Below are 9,314 nucleotides of genomic sequence, written 5' to 3'. Positions count from 1 at the left end.
TCTCTTCGGGGTTCTCCTTGCTCAGACTGCTGCTCCCCAGGATTTCGGAGGGCAGAAGGTAAGTATCTGATTGGCCAGCATCTCCCTCTGGGGGCTCATCTTAGAAAGAGAACAGAGGCCAGTTAGCGTGGGGCCGGGGACTTTGAGTCCTCTACCCCGCCCACGCTGAGGGTGGCCCCTTTAAGGTGGGACCCAAGGCTTGCCAGGATGCTGGCACATTTTGATCCGTAGATGTGGGGCTGCCACCTTTCTTTCCTTCCTTTTGCTGACTATGGAGACTTAGAGTGATCTGGGCCAGCCCCAGTTAAGCATTAGAGCTATAGAAATCGAGGACGCAGAATCTCATGGTCCTAATAAGAAAGCAGAAACAATCGTATTCAATGTGATAAATGCTTAGGAAGAGAGCAGCTCTGTGTGCCAAGAGGACAGAGAGGATAGGCCTCTAATCCAGTGTCTGGGCGGGACCACCATGTACAGTTGCGCAGGTTGCTCACTGCACAAGGTCATCCCAGTAAGAGGATGAAAGGGGCTGTAACCAACCCACAGTCTCTTCTCCAAGTTGTGTGCCTTGACTCAGGGCTGTATTGTTGCGGGACTGGGGAAGTTTGGATGTTTTTTGTTTGTGTTTTGCTTATTTTTAACTAAATACTGTACAAGTGACCTTGTAAGAGCTGCAGGAAGATTTGAGGATCCAGAGTTATGAGGCAGAACAGAGGGGTGTGGGAAGACCCTGGAGGCCTGGCTGAGGTGGGTGGAAAAGAGGAATGAAGGAGAACAGGGGACAGAGTTGGGGGGTGATTAGAGAGAAGGCTGGGGAGCAAGGAGGTCAGGGTCAGGCTCTGGTGGGCCTTGTACATTCTGCTCATTCCTTGAGATTTATTTCTGTCTTGAAAGTAAAATCGCCTATAATTTTAAATAAGGGCTGGCCCAGGCCACTGTTTGGCAGAATCATGTCTGAAAGCAGCCTCATCATCTACTTTTTTTACATTCAGTTCTGCCAAATGGAAGCTGGCAAATGGCTTTACCTCTCTGAGCCTCAGTTTCCTGAGCTGTAACATGGGGCTGTTGTCCCCTGTCTCCTAGGGTGGTCATCATTCAAGAGGGTGATGTAGGCAAAGCAGACATACACATATGCACAAGTGGGCCCCTCACCCACAGTGAGCGCCTGGCATCAGCTGCTGTCATATAATCACCCCTCAGCAGGGGACCTGAGCAGTCAGAACACTCCAGATGAGGAGCTCGAGATAGAGAGGAATTACATCCTGGGGGACAAAGGACTGATCGCTGTCCTTGTCAGTTTCCCCGCAGAAAGACACTCACTCAGCCACACGGTCTTGGGCCCTTCAGCACTGTCATTCAAACTGATCTCCCTCAGAAAGGTTCATTCGCTTTCATGGAGTCAGCAGTGGCAGTGGCTCAGTCTATCTAGACTGCAACAGTGCGATTGAAATCAACAAATATTCCTGTGGTATAACACTGATTACCAGCCGGTGGGCATTCCAGGCCTATGGGAACGCTGGGGCGGAAACAGACATCGGGGAGGAGAGGGTGTGCAGAGGAGCTGAGCACAGATCCAGGTCACTTATGCCAAGCAGGTTGTCTTGGTCCAAGGTGGGATGCATTGAGGCTTTGGGGTTAGACCTGGGTTCAGGTCCCACCTTTGACAGTTGCTAGCCACATGGACCTGGGAAAGTCCAGTAAGCCTCTTTTATGTAACAGATCATGGGATCAGATCAGACATGGGGCTGCTGGAAAGCTGTAGCTTTTACGCTCACAGTCGCTTTTATCAGATGATTGGTACTGACCATCTTTGTAGACTGTCGAGTGAGAAGGCTATGGGGCAGAAAGAAGAGAGGATGAGAGTTCAATACACCTGGCTCCCAAGACCCAGCTGTGGTTCTACGCACAGAGCTTGGATGCAGCCAAGAGCTTGGGGGACCTGCACGGTGGTCCTCTCCCGGCTGCCACTCCCCATCATAACTGGGTATGTTATGATGGGTAGGTTTCTTCTTCTCTCGGTGTGTCAGATGGACAGCTAGACTGGATGAAGTCTAAGGGTCCTTCCAGCTCTGACATCATTGATTTTTCAAACAATCAGGTGACTGATAAGTATGCTCAGGGCCTGTTGGTGATCTTGCTAAAAAGGACAAAGTGACAACCTCAGTCCTGACACGGGCTTGTGAGTTTTGTGGGGCTCTGTGGCTACATTTGTTTCTGCCAGTCTGTCCACAAAAATGTCCCCTTGATCACAAGGGACTGGAGGAGAGACAGGAAGAAGAAGAGGGAGTGGGAGACAGAGATGTTAGGAAAACACGCTGTGTCAAAGGTGATAAAAGATTATAGATGATATAAAGCACGTTGATGTGCCTTGGCCATAACAACAGTGATATTTATAACATTGCCTCCTGATTGCTTTATTGAGTGCCGAATATGTGCCAATATTTAGCTGAATATTTGTTAAACGCTTTGTATCCATTACTTCATTTAAGTCTTTCTCGACCTTATTAATTAGAAATCAGTATTCTTATTTTACGGATGGGCAGATGGAGGTTTGGGATATTCAATAACTTTCCAAGATCATAGAACAAAGCTGGGTTTCCTGCCTTGGTTTTCCTGATGGCACAGACCGTGCTGCTGCCTTTAAGAAATATGGGGCATATATATTTTAAGAACATGCAGTGCTGTCAGCTGCACCCCTGCTTGAATCGGCCTCTCCCTGCTGCAACACCCTTCTCTCTAAACCCTTGTGTTGCATTTCTGCTAACTGGGATACAGCGTATTCCAACACCCCATAGATGATAGCCCCACCCCTCAGTGCATTCCTTGTTAAAATACAAATTGCTGGTCTCCCCTGCCAGACCCATCACATCTGGATCTTCTCTGAGCCCAGTGAGACCCAACACAGCCGGGGAAAGCAGAAGGAAACAGGAGAAAAATGATCCTATAATCAATTCCTGACTCCCAATCACTGCTCCCACCTCTGAGGTCCCCAGGAAAAAACTGGTGCCAATCTCAGCAGCTATAAAGCATTTTTGGAAGCAAATCCATGGGAACGAGTCAGTCTTTTCCCCATTGAACACCTGACTTCCAGAAAGAGTTGTATATTTGCCGTGTCAGTTCACCTCCCTGCCCCCAGTGCCCCTTACCCCTCTGAGCTCACACGCACTGGGTTCTGGCTGGCCGGCTGGCTCCAAACTGAAGGCCATGTTCAAGAGAGATGAGTACATATCTGTGATCTGAGTGTATGCAGCCCTGGAGATGCAGCGTTTGTTCTCAACTGGGACACAGGCCAAATGAGTGCCACATGAAACCATGTCCCAGTGGGAATTAGTCAAATTGGATTCCACGGCCTCAGAGATCCAGAGACTTCGCTTGCTCAAATAGGCTGGCTTTTCCCGGGGCTCCAGTGACCACCGAGTTATGTTAACTCCTCTTCCCCGAAGCATTTAACTTTTTCAATCCCCATAGTTACATTTGGCTGGTTCTCCCTTTAATGAGGGCATTCAGCGCCCCACTGGGATGCTGTCAATCAACTAAGGAGTGAAGGTGCTGGGTGCTGACTCTCCCTGCCAGTTGACCCTCAGCGTGAGAGAGTCAGCGCTTTAGGACACGGTCCCTGTGTTCAAGAACTTCGGAAGGCGTAGCAACAGGTCCTCCTGCATAGCACAGGGAACTATATTCAATAACCTGAGGTAAACCATATGGAAAAGAACATGAGAAAGCATGCGGATAGCTGAATTGCTTTGCTGTACAGCAGAAATTAATACAATGTTGTGAATCAACTCTACTTCAATTTGAAAAAAAAAAGGAAGGCAGACAAACAACGAAAACTCAACATGGGTACCAAACAGAAGAGACGGAGTTTTAATTACATCCGTATGCTGTTTTCCTCTCTTGAGACAGCGTGGAGCAATATCGAAGGCAACTGAGCGTTTGTTCTGCCTTCCAAGTTGGGAGAAACACCTCTCTCTCTCTCTTTACTAACGTTGATGGGGAGATGGAAGATTAGACTTGGAAGCATGCCATTAAAGTCGAAAAAGCACATGTTCGGAAGCCTTGAAGCTGACGATTTTTTGTCTTAAATGCCCAGCAGCAGTGGAATGGCCAAGAACGGCCTGGAATCTGAGCAACCGCGCATCATCACACAGGCACGAAAGGACAGACCGAGAAGCGGAGGAAACAGAAGCCGGATGACGCTTCTGCTGTAACGTTCCGTGAAAACAGCAAGATGGAAAGTTCTAGGTGTGGATGCAAACGACCAGACGCAAACAACTCAAGCAAATGGCGATGCAGAGTCTTTTTTTGACTCAGAGGAATGGCCCCCACGTGTGGTCCTGGCTGCCTCTGGGTGGTGGGACTTCTGGAGACGTGTTTGCTTCCTTCTACTTGTGGGCATTTTCCAAAATGTGCGTAAGAAGTATTCAAAACTTCTTAAGAGAAAAAGAATTATGAAAAGAGGAGGGTTTAAATGCTGCCTTTAGCTCCTTGTGATGGGGAGGAGGTGGGAAATCAGACACACGTTTGTAATCAGGGATGTGCTTTGTTCATTGAGTCACCGAATCCCTTGGGATGCGGTCTCCTGGTGGGGATGTCATTGGACTGTTCACAGTGGGTACTTTTAAGAGGAGGGCATGGCAGGTGGATCGATGGATATCTGTTTGCTAAACGGCGGTACAAAAATGCTAGTCACTCTTCTCTTCAACATTACTCATATCTGATTCAGTGGTGCGTTCTCATACCTTCACTCTCCACAACGAGGACTTGCTTAGCTCACTCTGGTGGGTTTGCCTGGCCTCATCAAGGGACAAAACCCCAAACTAAATGTCACCTCCTGCAGATGGAACGTTTCCCAGAGTTTCTGGTCACGAGGTATCCAGAGGAAGGGCTGGAGGTCTAGGGAGGGAAAACGGACTGCCCAGGATCACACCGCCTTTTTGTATCCATAACAAAATAATGAGAAGCCCACATCCCGCAGCTAGAGAGTAGTCCCTGCTCTCCACAGCTAGAGAAAGCACGGGCGTGGCAACGAAGACCCAGCGCAGCCAAAAAGAAAGAAAGTTTGAAACTTGGAAAAAACCACACCCCAGCGCATCAGGCAAAACCAGAAACAAGCCCAGGAACATTTGACTGCCCTGAAGAATGTCGGTTGATTCCATGCTTCCTATATCTGGGCTGGGCCGCAAGGGGCCATCCCGTGCGTTGCAGAATGTTGAGCGTTATCCCTGGCCTCCACTCGCTGCAGGACAGTAGCACCCTTTCCCCAACCCCTGGGGACAGTCAAAAATGACCCAGACCTTGCCAAATGTCCCCTGGGTGGGTGGGTAGGGAGGTAGCCAAAGACCCTCTAGTGACCACTGGTATTGCCCCCAGAAGTGAATAGACCTTCCTGCTTCATTCCTGGAGTTGATATGCTTTGTTTCACTTACGTCGTTGACTTTTAGGACAGAGAAGGTCTTAGGCTTATCCTTACTTTCCAGATAAGGACACTGACATGAATGAGGGCGGTGTTTCTTCCTCTCACTCACATTTGATCATACATTCAGTGAGCACCTGCTGTGGTCCAGACACAGGCAACAGGGGCTGGCATGCAGAGGTCCACCCCAGAGGGCAAAGAGCCAGAGCTGATGGGTACAACCCGGAGAGGACCCGGCTCACCCAGCCCACTCAGGCCTGCGGGAACGAGGCCCCTGGGGGTGGATTCGTGGTTCTGATCACACCTGGATTGGAGAGGAGTTTCTGGGACAGAAGGGGCAGAGACAGATAGAGGGGATGGGCTTGGGTTTCATCTCGTGCTTCACTGGCCGCCTTCCACCTACACCCGGGCGAACAATACTGATGTTCAGGCTGTGATCAACACCCTGTGAAGTGCCTTCCCAGCTGTGATCTCATTCCAGCCTCCAAACAACTCTGTGAGTTTGGTGTTTTGTTTTTTTCCATTTTATAGATGAAAAAAAAAAGTCAAGGCTCAGAAAGAGGAAGTGACCTGTCCAAGATGATTAGAGCAAATTGAGGATAGGATTAGATACTTTCTGACCTTGTTCCCGGTGTCCTTTCCTCTTTCCCACATCTGCAAATATTTTTTCCCCTATAAAATAGTTTATTTGCAAAATGCAGGAATACTTGAAAGGTATGAAGTCAGAAGTGTCCGCCTTGTACCACCCTGACTCATCCACCAGTCCTGCCTTCCAGAGGGAACCCCTGTTAATGGGATCTTGCTTAACCTCCAAATAAAATGTATTGACATAAAAATAGTAAAGTATGTTACCTTAGAATGTGGGGCGGCACACAGGAGTGCGGGCTTGGGGTCAGAATCACTGGGGTTCCAGACTTAGCCTGCAGCTAACTGCCCACGAGACCCTGGACAGCCCCTCCCTTCTCTGAGCCTCCCCTTTCTCATCTGTAAGATGGGGTCACACAGTCTTATCTCTTAGGGTCGTGGGAAAATACAATGAAACCACGAGTGTACAGGACAGCTCACGCAGCAGCCGTCAACTCTCATGAGCTCTTTCATTGCTTTCTATTGATCTGAATATTCACCGGATTATGACATTGTGTATACTGCTCTGTCACTAAGAAATGCATTTTGAAACATTTTAGTCATTCAGAAAGAGTTCAAGGCTAAGCCAGCAAATACCCATGTGTGTATACCTTTAGCTTAAGAACAGAATGCTCACCAGTACAGTCAAAGCCTTTGTGTGTTCCTCCCTACCATCTTTCTCCACCTCCTGGGAGTAACTTCTGTCCTGAATTTGGCCTTCAGCATTCTCATTTATTATGTGCATTACCTGTATTTAATATTAGCAGTCATTGTGAGCATTTATTATACATGTCAATACCTCTGAACACTGTATGGCACTGTGCAAACTTTCTGCATGAACCCTCCTGAAGCTTGCTCCTTTCTTTTCTTTCCTTGCCCTTTCTCTTATTCGACACTTTGGGATTCATCTATGTTGATTAGTGTGGTTTGGATGGATTCCTTTTCACTGCTGCGTACTACTCCATCATGCTGGTGTTCCACCACCATTTTTTTCACTTAAAGTCCATCGTGGCTATCTTTCTGTCAGCACCTATGCAGCCACCTCATTCTTTTTTAATGGCCACATTAAAATATGGGGCTTCCCTGGTGGTATAAACACATACATGGTTGAACCAGGCTCTTGATTAACATTCAGGTTGTTGGCGTTCTCTACCCTGTCATCCCAAATAACACAGCAGTAGAGATGTACCTTTGGTGAGCATGTCCAAGTAATTCTTCAGGAGTGTGTCCCTGACGTTGCACTCCTTGGCCAAAAGATTTACGTATGTAAAACGTTGGCACTGAAAAGGCACCTTCCAAAAAGACATGAACCTGTTTATTTACCCTGCCGCCAACTCTACACAAGACTGCTACTGCCCTCCAGGCTCTGTCTATGCATAACTTCCAATGACTTTTTTAAAAAATTTAAATTTATTTATTTATCATTGACTGTGCCGGGTCTTCATTGCTGTGCACAGAGGGATGGGAAATAGATGGGGAAACAGTGGAAACAGTGTCAGACTTTATTTTTTTGGGCTCCAAAATCACTGCAGATGGTAATTGCAGCCATGAAATTAAAAGACGCTTACTCCTTGGAAGGAAAGTTATGACCAACCTAGATAGCATATTCAAAAGCAGAGACATTACTTTGCCAACAAAGGTCCATCTAGTCAAGGCTATGGTTTTTCCTGTGGTCATGTATGGATGTGAGAATTGGACTGTGAAGAAAGCTGAGCGCCGAAGAATTGATGCTTTTGAACTGTGGTGTTGGAGAAGACTCTTGAGAGTCCCTTGGACTGCAAGGAGATCCAACCAGTCCATTCTGAAGGAGATCAGTCCTGGGATTTCTTTGGAAGGAATGATGCTAAGGCTGAAACTCCAGTACTTTGGCCACCTCATGCAAAGAGTTGACTCACTGGAAAAGACTCTGATGCTGGGAGGGATTGGGGGCAAGAGGAGAAGGGGACGACAGAGGATGAGATGGCTGGATGGCATCACTGACTCGATGGACGTGAGTCTGAGTGAACTCCGGGAGTTGGTGATGGACAGGGAGGCCTGGCGTGCTGCGATGCATGGGGTCGCAAAGAGTCAGACACGACTGAGCGACTGAACTGGACTGGACTGTGCCGGGTCTTCATCGCTGTGCACAGACTTTATCTAGTTGTGGTGAACAGGGCTCCTCTTTAGTTGCGCTGCATGGACTTCAAATTGTGGTGGCTCCTCTTGCTGTGGAGCACAGGCTCTAGGCACGTGGGCTTCAGCAGCTGTAGCGTGGGCGCGTCCGGAGTTGTGGTACTCAGGCTTAGTTGCCCCATGGCATGTGGAATCTTCCCAGACCAGAGATCAAACCGGTGTCCCCTGCATTGACAGGTGGATCCTTAACCACTGGACCAGCAGGGAAGTCCTTGCAGTTGACTTTTAACTCAACCATCTGAGCTGGAATCTGGGGCAGATGGATCCAGGCACGGTGCGTTTCTAGAATACCACCTTCGAAGGTGATTCTGAGGTGCTCTCTCACTTTCTGTAGTTGGTGCTGAAGCTGTGTCCAGGTTTGGTCCTGACCTGTTGCCTGCATCATCAGACTTTTATTCCAGAGCATCCAGGAAGCCCACTTTCCACGGGTGCTTCGGAAGCCCGCCCCACCACAGCCAGACTTTATGTCACAGGTCAGGCTGGGGATCGGTGGCTCAGGAAGGCTAGGGATGCTGTGGATGCTGGGGCATGAGAGCAACAGATGTCCTGTCTGAACAGCAGTAGATTTCCAGGTAGATGAGGTGCTTAGTCAGGTCCCAAAATAGAAGGACAGCTATGGTCACGACACCCACTGGGATGGTACAGAGTATTCACAGTACAAAGTATTATTTCTATTAGCAAAAATGTGCAAACAATTGACCTGCCTGTCTCTAGGGGGCAAGTTAAATGATTATAGAAATGCAGTGGAATACAGGCAAGGTTCAAAGAGATGAGATGATGTCATTGGTGAATTATGTGGTGAGTAACCTGGCAAGAACATTCAGAATTACATCTCCCCTTTGACTCAGCAAGCCCACTTCTGGGAATTTATCCTGCAGACACAGGTCTGCCCACATGCAAAATGACGCACACACAAGGTTAAGCAATGCAGCACTGTCTGTTGTAGCAAAAGACTTGGAGACAAACCAAGTATCCATCTGTAAGGTTAAATCAATGACAGAACATCCGGACAGAATGCCGTACAGCTGCAAGGAAAGGCTGGCGAGACTGTCTATGGCCCACAGGGGAGGGAAGGCGAACGTCTGTGCCGGGTTAAAGAGCAAAG

The 9,314-nt window shown here is 48.2% G+C and overlaps 1 protein-coding gene across 1 annotated transcript in view; it reads right to left on the bottom strand.

Moving 5' to 3' along the window:
- SEZ6L (seizure related 6 homolog (mouse)-like) overlaps positions 1-9,314 on the bottom strand; it is an 87,470-nt gene that overhangs the window by 69,658 nt on the left and 8,498 nt on the right. The window lies entirely within an intron of this gene.

Source organism: Bison bison, unplaced genomic scaffold (assembly GCF_000754665.1).
Source record: "Bison bison bison isolate TAMUID 2011002044 unplaced genomic scaffold, Bison_UMD1.0 scf7180017864495, whole genome shotgun sequence".
NCBI classification, from domain to species: domain Eukaryota; kingdom Metazoa; phylum Chordata; class Mammalia; order Artiodactyla; family Bovidae; genus Bison; species Bison bison.
The sequence above is the reverse complement of the archived record's forward strand: the minus strand, read 5'-3'. Positions and strand labels throughout refer to the sequence as shown.